The 13,334-nt window shown below is 43.3% G+C and overlaps 1 non-coding gene across 1 annotated transcript; it reads right to left on the bottom strand.

The window, feature by feature from the left end:
* Positions 1–12,021: 12,021 nt before the first annotated feature.
* TRNAS-GGA (transfer RNA serine (anticodon GGA)) lies at positions 12,022–12,094 on the bottom strand. Its single transcript has one exon. It is a non-coding gene; the product is annotated as a tRNA-Ser (tRNA).
* Positions 12,095–13,334: the final 1,240 nt, after the last annotated feature.

Genomic DNA, 13,334 nt, shown 5'->3' with positions numbered 1-13,334 from the left:
ATGTTTGTTGAAAGGCTTATTCAGCATGGGTTTGAAACCTCTGTCCTTTATATTAACAGTCTACAAAAAAAAGATCAACATGAGCTCCAGATTTCAGTGGCCTGGAGCCAGGCTCTGGAGACAGCAGAAAGATTAGAAGATGGACATGGCCTTGTAGAAGCTCTACATACTGGGTAAAAACATCCACATTGCTACTTTATATAGCTTAGCCTTGTGAAGTAGTAACGATATTTGAAGGTAACCAGCATTAAAATGCACAACCCCGCATCTGCAGTGAGACAGCATTCTGAAAAGAAGATTTTGGGAAAGAGAAGAACACAGTCTGAGCTGAAGGAATAGATACTGACCCACCATCCCAGCCTGTCCAGATTTATGACAGCAGACTCTAGTTACTTAAGGATGCCTCTTCCTGTCCAGACTTCTGAACTTATGTGTATATTCCCACTCTTCAAGGGGCAGGTCAAGGCCACCTCTCTCGTGAAGTTTTTTCTTTTATTTCTTGCTTAAACTATCACAGATTCCCAGTTCAGCATGGTTGGTTTCCTCCTGACATGTAATCATGTCTTCCTTTACAGTTACCCATGAATGCTGAAGCTCCAATACTCTGGCCACCTGATGAGAAGAGCTGAGTCATTAGAAAAGGCCCTGATGCTGGGAAAGATTGAGGGCAGAAGGAGACGGGGACAACAGAGGATGAGATGGTTGGACAGCAACACTGACTCAAAGGACATGAGTTTGAACAAGCTCCAGGAGATGGTGATGGACAGGGAAGCCTGGTGTGCTGCAGTCCATGGGGTCACCAAGAATCAGACACGACTAAGCAAGTGAACAACAACAATGAATGCCACGGTCTTCCCTATTGGAGTGTCAGCTCCTTGAAAAGAGGAGCCCAGTAAACTAAAACACTGTAAAGCAGCATTAATAAATGAGGACACAAGCACCATAAGAGGGCCAGCTCTCTCATTTCCCACTTCATGAGGCAGTCGTCTGTATTAGCAGACAACTCTCCCCAGAGTGCAAGTGGCTCACCTAGGTGCTGTGAGAAGAAAAAGTTCTACAGCCAAATCAATTGGGAAATTTCTATTTCTGACTTCATATATTCTTTTCCAGGAGCACCACAGTGCAAAGCTTATTATAAAGAACTTTGCGTAAATGTGTTATCCAACCATTTCCCAAATCTTCCTAATAACAGAATGCCCCTATCCTCAGAATGACACCAAACAGCAGCCTTCATTATACACCATGAGGAATACTGTGTTAAGATAAATACCAAGATCCTTTAAAATTTTAATGCCTCTATTATGAAATATCATAAAACTCAGTAATTAGAGTTAATTGAGGGAAACAGGATAAAACCAGAAAGTCTACACTAAAATAACATTTTTAAAATGAAACTGTGTTTCTTTCAAGTTTATAAAAAACTGAAACTAAGTTTTCAAAAAGTAATCCTTATGATTTTTAAACAGACTATCTACAAAAAATAGAGTACTTAGCATACCTGCATATTTTGAAGTAAAAAGTCCTTCAAAAAGCCAGAAAATTTTAAGTATGTTTAATAGTCCTTTTATGCAATTTTGACACAATAAATCTGCTCTATGAGGAACAGCTCTCCTAAGCCAGCATAAACTCACCTGTGAAATCTAAAGACTTTAACAACAAACCTGCTTATATACATGAACTTTTCTGAAGGTCCTAGACCTCTTGTTGAAAGAATATTCTTGAGTCAAAGTGAGCAGTACTCTCTTGAGGAAGTATCTGAATTGAATTTAATGCAACAATATTCTTTCTGATCGCAAAACTAAAACACACAAGAAATAATTAGAAAATTTCAGAAAAAATGACAAAGAATAAAACAGTATGTATTTTTACAACCCAGAGATTCCTACTTTCAATCTTTAGGCCATGAAGATGCCCGAGCTTGTGATTTACTTAAATCTTATGGTACACACAGACTTGAAGCCCTTCTCAGACTACTCTATTAACTCTGACTCCTCAGCTATGAATTTTCCCCATTCACGGGGTTAGCATATCTTAAATAGTAATAGGACTCCATTACATGTTTAGTAGTTCTTGGCTGGGAGCCTATCTTCTGAGAAGTAGTTCTCAAATTTCAATCTGGAATCACCAGGAAACCCCCAAGAACATTCAAGGGAAGTGTGAGGTCAAAATAATTGTCATAAGAATAGAAAGATGTTATTGAACATTTTCACTCTCAGTTTTTCGTGAGTGTATAGTGTTATTTTCCAGAGGCAACAAGCTGTGTGATGACATCATTTCTCTGATGGTTAACAGCTTGTGTACTTGTAGTTTCTGGTGTTTTAAAAGTCTCACAGTTTTACTTTCTTAATATGGTAAATATCAATAGATACAATCTACAAAAATGAAAGTTCTTCAGTCTTTAACAATTTTTAAGCGTGAAAAAAGGGTCCTGAGACCAGATCAACAATTCAGAACTCTGGTTCTATAGGAATCCTCTCTTGCTTGGACCTGAAGTTGTGGAGGCTTCCCTTTAGAGTTTGCTTGTCTGGTTTTTTCCTACAGGCTATGGCTCAGATGGTAAAGAATGTGCCTGCAACGTGGGAGACCAGGGTTCGATCCCTGGGGTGGGAAGACGCTCTGGAAAAGGGAATGGCTACCCACTTCAATATTCTCACTTGGTAAATTCCATGGACAGAGGAGTCTAGTGGGCTACAATCCATGTAGTCACAAAGAGTCAGATACAACTGAGCAACTAACACTTTCACTTTTCACTTTGAGCTTGCCTCTGCTAGAGCCCCATCAGGCTCACAATGATCTGAACTAATTTTTCGATCGGTAGTTCAGCTCTAAATTTCCATATTTGCAGAGATATGGAAGAATGTGGTAATGCGCATCTCTGCGGCAGATCTTACTGGGAATTCCTGAGGTTAAAGAGATGCCTAGTTTTGATGATGTTCGGATTACCACACAATTGTGCTCATCTCACATGCTTGCAAGGTAATGCTCAAAATCCTGCAAGCTAGGCTTCAATAGTACATGAACCAAGAACTTTCAGATGTACAAGCTGGATTTAGAAAAGGCAGAGAAACAAGAGATGAAATTGCCAACATCCACTAGATCATAGAAAAAGCAAGGAAATTCCAGAAAAACATCTACTTTGCTTCCCTGACTGCGCTAAAGCCTCTGACTGTGTGGATCACAAGCCACTGCTGCTCTCCAGGGGCTCAGAGCCTCCCAGACAGAGCAGCAGGAGCAGCAGCCACAGGCGGGGACTGGCAGGGAGCGGACTCTGGGAGGGATGATGAGGGAAGAGGCTGGGGACAAATCGCCAAGGCTTTGCGATCACAGTGGGGACCTGAAGTTTTACTTTAATGGGATGGGTTCAAAGTAGGAGATCTAGATGAATATATCTTAAAAACACTGTTGGTTTTATTAAACACTGGAAATACCTTTTTTCTTTTACTGTATCTCTTCAGCCCCACCCTTTCACATCTGTTGTGATCTTTATTCTGACTACAGCCATTTGATCATGGATATGACAACTTCAAAATAAAAGCAGCATTTATTAGATGTCTTTGAAGACAGGTTTGAGGAAGAAGGAGGACAGCTGGAAGACAAGTTCCTCAGTACAGAGTCATCAAAGAGAAAAATTCAAGTCGTACATGTCCTATTTGCATCTTAAGTTGCTTCAGTCACGTCTGACTCTTTGCACCTCTGTGGACTGTAGCCCACCGGGCTCCTCTGTCCATGGGGTTCTCTAGGCAAGAATACTGCAGTGGGTTGCCATGACCTTCTCCAGGGAATCTTCCCAACCCAGGGTTCGAACCTGCGTCTCTTGTGTCTCCTGCATTAGCAGGCAGGCGCTTAAGCACTAGCACCACCTGGGCTTAATAACAACCTGTGATCATTTACCCTTCTCTTCCACATTCACCCAATCTCTCATCAGACTTATTACAAAATGAGACTAGTTTCAGTTTCCTCTGCTTGCCCATCACCAGAATTAGAAGAAAGAAAGAAAAAAAAAATAGACCCAAGCAATTTATAAATAAGTTTAAAATTGCATGTTTAAAAACTGGCTATAGAGCCAGTCAAATACTAGTGTCAGGCAATTACTTAGACAAAAAGATGAATCACATAAGAGAATCACATACATCATCTCCACAACATCTCTTGAGCAAACGGGTGTCCTAGGCAAATCAGAATGACCTAAATGGTTAGATAGAAACAGTCACCTTTTTTGTGAGTTAAACACACACCTGGGTTCCCTGGTAGCTCAGTTGGTAAAGAATCTGCCTGCAATGCAGGAGACCCAAGTTCGATTCCTGGGTTGGGAAGAGCCTCTAGAGAAGGGAAAGGCTACCCACTCTAGTACTCTGGGGCTTCCCTGTGGCTCAGCTGGTAAAGAATCTGCCCCCACTGTGGGAGACCTGGGTTCGATCACTCGGTTGGAAAGATCCTCTGGAGAAGGGAAAGGCTACCCACTCCAGTATTCTGGCCTGGAGAATTCCATGGACTGTATAGTCTATGGCGTCGCAAAGAGTCGGACACAACTAAGCGACTTACACTTTCACTTTCATACTTGCACACTGGGTTCTAATACTGCTTTTGCCACTTACCACTTTTTGTGACACTAAGCATGTTATCTGTGTTCTTAACTCCTCAATTGCATTACCTGTAAGATGGGGAATAAAAATTCTGTTGGAGGGGATTAAACAAAATAACATCAAAAGGCAACACTTGGCACATGGTACCTTCTCGGTCACTGCTGATTTACTTGGAATTAAAGCAGAATAAAACAATGTAATTTATAATATAAGTCACTGTCCAGCAGGAAGAACGCTGGCAATTTCCTGTTTTGAAAGGAAAAATGACCATTAAATGAAGGTTGGCTGCGCTCTTCTCCAGCCAGGAGCATGGGCTGGGGAGTCATCAGGGCCAGCAACTCTTTCAGAAAAGACTCCCCCTGGGTGTTTGTGGCTGTTGCTAAGACACACACTAAGGTTTCGCTGCAAGAAAAGCTCCCAAAAGAATGACTATCTTCCTGTCTCTTCTTGCCCTTTTTGAGTGAATCAGGCAATGTGATTAACATATTTGCAGTCTTAATACAATTTAAAAGCAAGTCGGCCTCATTCACATTACACTGATAACAGCAAAACGCCCTCTCCTGGACCTCAGTTAGCTCACTTGGATGTCAGCAGGCGCAGGGGACAGACGCCGTCCCACCCAGGCTCGCACAGCACCCGCCTTAATGCCTGGAGATGACTCGTTTGCTCTTCCTGCTGTACCCATGTTTTGCTTCATAAATGCTTCATTTTGCAAGGCCCCTTGGACATGTGGGGCAGCCTTAGTTTACTTCAGCACCTCCCTCCGAGCACAGGATGAAACCCCCCGGGCATTACCCTAAAGGTTCCCGGGGCTCATGGTCTCCAGAAGAGAGACACCAGAGACATCCTCACCACCTCCACCCATGCTCTGTGGCACAGGCAGGCACACTTTTGCAACCAACCAGGTGTCTTTATATATATATATATATATTTTTTTTTTTACAAAAAAAAAAAAAAACCTTATCAACCAGGTATCTTGGTACACAAGTCTCCACAGCATGATTCATGAAGCAAGAGGACTGGTCTACTCACTGACTCAGGGTTCCACGTTTGCCTCTTGGCACAAGGTACTGCCGCATGCTCAAGGCAGCCCCTGCAGAATGGGCACCCTTTTCTGCTGTCCAAAAAGCACCCTCTTATGCGGTCATTGGGGAAAAGAGTTGCTCAATTAATTCACACACAACATTGTAAATAAGTAGCTATGGAGTTCTTTTTTGAATTCCTTGGTTCAAGGAAATATGTAAATTGTGGAATTTGTGTGGATAAGTTAGATACTGGGGGAAAGGAGGAATTCTTGATCTAATCCTCCCAAGTGAGCTAACTGAATTTCCAACCAATGTATGAGAACAGACATGGGCCCAAAGCAACAGTCACAGGAAAAGTCAGAATTCATCCATCCACCCATCAGACCAGTAGGTCTTTAAACAAAGAATCTGTGGTTTGGTTCGTCTCTTAATCTTGATGCCCAAAGCAATCCTGGACACTCACTTGTTCACTGCAACCAACAGCTATTTCTCATGTGCTCAATAGAAGGGTCCAGACTCTCCCTAGACTCTGTATACAGAAACAAAAGGCACAGCTCCTCACCATCAAGGAATATGGCCAACAATCAAACATATAATTGGCTTACAATGTGATAAAAGCTATGTGCTGCCACATGGTATTATGATATTATGATATATTGAAAGGTTGTTGCTGAACCACGAAAAGACGCAGGGATTCTTGGCCTCTGGAGGAGAAGAATTCAATCTGGGGCCAGAGAAGAGGCTTGATCGCTCAGAGCTTTTCTGTAATAAAGTTTTATTAAAGTATAAAGGAGACAGAGAAAGCTTCTGACATAGGCATCAGAAGAAGGCAGAAAGAGTACCCCCTTGCTAGTGTTAGCAATGGAGTTATATACTCTCTATTGCTTCCCTGGTGGCTCATCGGACTGGAATGCGGGAGACAGAGGTTCGATCCCTGGGTGGGGAAGATCCCCTGGAGAAGGAAATGGCAACCCACTCCAGTACTGTTGCCTGCAGAATCCCATGGAGGGAGGAGCCTGGTAGGCTACAGTCCATGGGGTCGCAAAGGGTCAGACACGACTGAGCAAATCTCCACGTATATACTCTCTAATTAGTTATTATAGTGAATCAAAAGAATGTGTGGAGGTTGTAAAGACCTCACTAGACCTACTCCCATAATTTACATTTTAAGATAACAGGATTAGCCAGGTTTTTTCCAGAGACTGTCCTCAGGCAGGATACATTATTGTTATATAATCCTAAGGACTGTAGAGGAAAAAAATGTTTGTCCTTTCTTTCTCTTTGAGAATTCCAGACCTCTCTCTCCTTGGGCACCCCTAGACTTCTTATCAACCTGCCTAGGAAATGACTCTCTCAGCATTATAATATTATGGGATAGAGCAGGGTTCAAACTGAGTTAACCAGGCGAAAGACGGACAAGTACAGCATTCACAGACCAAGGACTCACCCGATCAAAGGCCATACTATGAACTCATTATATGCTGAAATAAAAAAAAAAACCCACAGATGTAGTGAGGGCCTTTTGTACATCTGCATCCGTGTGCAGAATACAGGTGCAGGTGTGCAAACAAAAATGACAAATAAAAGTAAAAGCAAAAATGGATTTCCAGTACCTCCTGTCACGCCTCTAAGGCCAACAGTCAAATTCAACCTTGACTGTACTTGCTCAAATTAAAATGCTTAGTTTCCTCCACTAGCCTTTGGATGTCTCATCTCTTCGACATTGTTACCCACTACAAATTAGCACAGGGAGGGAGGTATGAGAGTACTTTCATGATTGACAGAAATATATGATCAACACCTGTTTATACACGTTTCCCAAAATGCATTCCAAGAGCTATTAAAAAGTGTTCCTCAAAAAGAGATTTTACGGACGAGTAAGAGGAGGTTAGTCACTTCCCTCCACTGCCTGTTACCTGATTCCAGCCAAAATCCCATCACACCTGGACAACGCAATGGCTTCCTCGCCAGTATTCCTGGTTCTACTTTTGCCCTTTAGAGGCTCTTCTCCACAGAGCAGCCAGAGAAATCCTTTCCCAAAGTCGGGCAGGAATAGCACTTCCACACCAAGAACCCCCAAGGGCTTCCTCCTTACTTTCTTTATTTCTACACAGCCAGGCCTGCCTCCTCTCTGGCCTCATCTTCCACGTACTTCCTTCCCTCCACCGAGTCTGCTCCAACAAGCCAGGCACTCTTCTGCCTCAGGGCCTTTGCACTTGCTAGTCTCTCTGCTTGGAATACTGCAACCTCCCCATCCATCCTATCTCATCATAGATGTCACCTCCATGTAGAGCCGCACAGATGCTAAGACAGCGCCCCCACATTACCATGTTCTGACCTTTATGCTGTTTTTCTTATCATCTATCACCATCTAACCACATACTATATATTTTTATTTGCTTACTGTCTGGCTCTCCTCCAAAACTATAATCTCCATGAGAAAAGGGTCTTTTTCAGTTTTGTTTTGGCTCAACTCCCAGCATGGAGAAGAATGTCTGGCACGTTCCAAAATTATTTGTTAAACAAATCAACGAACGGAACACTAAATGAAGCAGAACTGAATTTCATTGTTGTTGTTTTTACAGACCTTCTCAGAGCCTTTGCTTGGCTGGCACATGGTGTGCATTCTCCCTCCAATAAGAGGAAAGAGCATTTTCACCTAAACTTGTCTGACCTGCTGCCCCAAATGCTACCAAAGCAGCATACTCAAGACTAGTCTTGGGGAACCCTCTTAGGGATTAGACGCATCTGGAAAGAAAATATTTTTTTCTGATGCTGCCAAAAGGAGAAGGCTCCCTTGAAAAACAGAGAGGTTTTTTCTTGCTCTCAAATGCAATTTCCACAGCACAGAAGCAAGATGAACACAATGGCTTCTCAGCAGGATTCCAAGAAAGCAAATTAATTTCCATGTCTCTTGGTCTAATCTTGGGAAGGCAAATTAGTCTGATGTTCTTGCTGGGCCGTGTTCTGCTGTTCACACGGCCTACGTGGTCAGCGGAAAGATGCTTACCTTGGTCTTCTAGCCTCCATCAGCAGCGATGGAATCTAATTATAACAGTCCCACAGGCCACACTTCAAATGGAGCTACACTGCTGGAAATATTCAAGGTGAAGGGAGTTGGGCAAAATACATTTCCTTTCTAGAAAGGTGCCTCACTTTACCCTCTCTTACTCTCACTCACATAATTCACAGGTAGTGATTTTAAGTCTTCAACTTTTTTTTAAAAATTAAAACCAAAAATTTTTGGCTGTGCTGCACAGCATGTGGGATCTTAGTCCCCCACCGGGGACAGAATACACACCCCTGTATCAGAAGCCTCGTGTCTTAATCACCGGACCACCAGGAAAGTCCAAGGCCTCAACATTCAATCGTCACCTCTGCTCTAGTCATAAGGAAATCACATGTGATTCTTTTAAGAAAGAGAGGTCTAAATTCTTAAGAACAGGTCTAGATGAAAAAGAGAGAGAGAGAGTTAGTTGAAAGAACATATCATTTAAAGGGCCAGTAAAGAAAGAACTCCTAGGCTATGGTAACATTAGGAGATCTGTGAGTGCCTGTGGCATGAAGAAGCGGAGGGGCGGGAGAAGGGTGCAAGAGAGAGGTGAGGTGGGGACCCAGGAGGAGGGCTTGCAGCCTCTTCCCTCTGGATTCACCCCCTGCTGGGGCTCCAACCCCACACAACTAGCTGGAATCCAGGGCACACTGTACTCACAAAGGGCCGGGACAGGAGGAGGAAGGAAGAGTCATTCCACTCGCCTGTTTGAAACCACGAAGGGCTAAGGCTGAGCGTGGATTTTACCTTCCAGTGGATTTTAAATCAATGCCAGTAGGTGCGTGAATCAGATTTTGAAAGATCTGTGGTGAAAAGGACAAGTAACTTGGGCTTTAACAGAATATCTGGGATGTCTGGGCTCTGAGGATCTGCCCAATGTGTCTGAAAAGAAATAAGCAAATATAGGAAGTAGATTGTTTTCCCCTGGGTGGAAATGGGTTCATCTGTTCTAAATTGAAGGTTTTGCTTAAGTGAGAGCGTTGGGTCCTAATGATTTAAAAGATCCTAAAAAGCTCTCTAAACACAAGCAGAATCAATCAGGCTCATCTGCTCCCTTCACCCGTCTCTTGCAAGCTTCCTCACAGCGCATGATAAGGAATCTGTGATATAGGCTTATTCAGCTCCCAGCCCTTGCCTTCAGAAGATAGCACATCAACATTTATAAAGTAATTCCTCACTGGGTCCCCATTTACCATCTGAGTCACCAGGGAGGCCCATACTTAGAGCAGTTCTATAGATAAAAGTTGAGGTTGAGGTGAGGGCTGTACTGGGACTAGCTGGTTTCCATGAAGCCAAGGCTCAGCGTCTTGCTCTAAATCCTGTTCTCTTTCATCTACAAAGTCACACTGAACCTCAAATGCAAGATCTTAGCACCTCTTCACCAAGCAGGCACAGTTTGCCTGCTTTCTGATATGTTTCATCCCGGGCTGGTTGCCCAATTCAATTTCTTCGTAAAATGCACAAAAGGAGGTAAAATTGAGATCAACTGAGCTCCAGGGCTTTGCCAGGATTAGTGGGCTGACAGGATGGCTTGTGCCCCATAGTCATTCAGGCACACCTGCCTCAAAGCCCTGTGACCCATCGGAGCACAAGTGACCACAACTCAGAGGCCCTTGCACAGCTCTTGCTGTCCAGTTCCAAACGTTAACTCCACAAATCCTGGGGTCTGCTAGGTTAGATCGATAGTTCAAGCAGGAACGTGCCTTTGCTTGAGAGAGTGCCCAGCCTTCTGACTTCCCAGGGAAGTAGAGTAATTCCACCCAAGTGATGCTGCCCTGCTGGAACTCTCATGCCCCTCGCCCTGCAGTTGCAGAGCACACCCACGAGTCATACTCTGTGTCCTCGGTTCCAAACAAAAGGCACTTCTGTGACAAGCCCTCTAGAAAACACTTTGCTATTTAGTAAGGAGACACTGAGTACATTTGTGAGTTGATGAAAAATACTGTGGGTGATCATTCTTCTGAAGAGTAGATGGTAACAACATGGAACCCCTAATTGTTATACTATTTCTATGGAAAATCAGAACTTAAGTCATCGTGTCTTGAAATATCTCTTCTGGGCACAAATCATCACGTCAGTTTCTTAATACATCTTAGAGAAAATTCTAGGGACTCCACTCAAAAAAAAAAAAGTAAAACTAATAAAGTTCAGAAATATATTATTGTTTCCTAGGGCTGCTAGAGGGTTTCCCAGGTGGTGAAGTGGTAAAGAATCCACCTGCCAGCGCAGAAGAAAAAGCCCTAGGTTCAATTCCTGGGTCAGGAAGATCAGTTGCAGCAGGAAATGGCAACTCACTACAGTATTCTTGCCTAGAGAAATCCCATGGATAGAGGAGACTGGTGGGTTACAGTCCATGGGGTCACAAAGAGTTGGACACAACTGAGTTCGTGCATGGGTGCACGCGTGCGCGCACACACACACACACACACACAGTTGCCATGTGGCATAAAACAATAGAAATGGATGAATAGTTCTGGAGACTTATAGAAACTGTGGCGTCGGAAAGAGACTCAGAGCATCAGGGTTTATGCAGCACCAGTGTGGGCCCAGCACAGTCACCTCCAAAGGCTGAGCGCCCCAGTTTTGTTCTGGGTATCTTTTATACACGGTCAACCTCCCGCTCAAACAGCTCAGATCTGTCCCCTCCCCAGGTAGCCCTCATTCCCGTGGATGAAAGAGCAAGCAAGATCACAAAAGCAACAGCAGTACTGAGCCCCAGCAGTTTAAAACAAGATAACAGAAGGGAAAGCAAAAGGTTGTTACTCTAACTGGGGGCTTCGGTCTCGCTCCTATCTAATTGAACATCTGAAATCAAGTGTCGGTAGGGCCGTGCTTCCTCTAACCTCTGTAGGAGAGAACTGCTCCGTGCGTCCTCCTAGTTTCTTATGCTGGCCATCAACCCTCGGCTTGCAGCTGCATCGCTCTGCTCTCTGTCCTGCCATGTGGCGTTCTCCATGTGTCCCTGTCCAAACTTCCCTCTTCTCATAAGGACACTAGTCCTTCCAAGGTCCACTCTGATTTCCTTATTCTAACTTGATTACATCTGTAATCAACTACATCTGTAATCAATCAAGACTCAATTTCCAAATACGGTCACATACACAGATCTGGGACTTTGGGCTTTAACACATCTTTTTGGGTGGTGTGTGTGTGTGCAATTCAACCCATAAGATTCATTCTATTAGAAAACTGATTGTAATTAAAATGAACCTGTATTTGACCATACTTAAGAACTATAAGTGAAGTGAAGTCACTCAGTAGTGTCCGACTCTTTGCGACCCATGGACTATAGGCTCCTCCCTCCATGGGGTTCTCCAGGTAAAAGTACTGGAGTGGGTTGCCATTTCCTTCTCCAGGGGATCTTCCTGACCCAGGGATTGAACCTGGGTCTCCCGCATTCCAGGCAGACGCTTTAACCTCTGAGCCACCAGGGAAAGTGAGAACTATAACATATCTCATTAGTGTTTTCCTATCATCATTCCCTCTCCGATTTCCAAAATGAGGTTGGCACGTATTTCAAGCCTCAGAGAGATACTGACCATTTGACACAGTAAGTGGCACAATTTTTGTAACCTCAGAGGTTTAGCCCTTTACATCTCCTGATAATAGCACAGAAAGAAGAAAAATAGAATATTTGTGGACATATATGAAACACTCCTATCACTTTCCTTTTCTTTCTTTCATTCCTTCCTCACTGAAACCCTCATGTAACTTAAAGTCATATGTAATGAGACAGCACGTAATTAAGACTTGAAAATTAGTTCCGGAACACAAATTCTTCTTTGGAGTGTCCCCCTCCAAGGGGCTGACATAAATTCACAAAGACCATCACAAGGGAAAGAGAGTCAGGCAGCCAGCACTCGCACCTTCAGTTTGCCAGTCACTGGCCGGGGGACCCTGAGCTGAAGCCAGCAGGACACGGCGAGAGCCACAGGAAACAGCAAGGCACAGCGCATTAGCTGGGCGACCTCTTGTCTGTCCACACAGTGCCAGACATCACAGCTTTCTCTTTTCAGCACAGTCAGCCGAATTAACAAGTTGTCTCCATTTGCTTCAGGATGGGAATACTGCACTGTCAGTTTATTTCCATTTGATCCCCAGGTCAAGGTGCAGAAGATAATTAAGGCTTCAGCCTGAAAACACAGTGTATACACACATAATTTTTCTAGAATAGAAAGCTATTTTCCCCCTCAAATATGGTGAAGAATAAAATTTCAACAACACCTGTGCTTAGAAATATAGATAGATATTAAAACATTTTTTAGAGTAAGTTCTGCTAATGTTGCCCATGTCTCTCATTTCTGATGAGCCTCATGTCTGAACTGGAAACTCTCTGCTCCCTTATTCCTATCTTTGCCTCTCAGTGTGATTCTTCCATTTTTTTTCTCAGTCCTCTTCACATCCTCCCTTATCCCTTCATAGGAGACATCAGTCCCTTATAATGGACTACATTATAGAAGCTATTTTACTATTTTCATATTATTGTTTAATCATACATCTTGTAAAAAAAAAAAACAAGTATTTTTTTAAAATGCCTTCTAAATACTTTAAAAAATTCTTAAGGCGCTTTCACATCACACGATTTGTCGTTGAGTCCCCACCCTCTGTCAGTCATGGATTACTGACTCTTTTAAAAAGTTCCCTACCCTCATTGTAGACAAACACTTCCAAAAA

This window comes from Ovis canadensis, chromosome 7 (assembly GCF_042477335.2).
Source record: "Ovis canadensis isolate MfBH-ARS-UI-01 breed Bighorn chromosome 7, ARS-UI_OviCan_v2, whole genome shotgun sequence".
NCBI classification, from domain to species: domain Eukaryota; kingdom Metazoa; phylum Chordata; class Mammalia; order Artiodactyla; family Bovidae; genus Ovis; species Ovis canadensis.
This window is presented reverse-complemented; position numbering and strand designations above follow the sequence as displayed.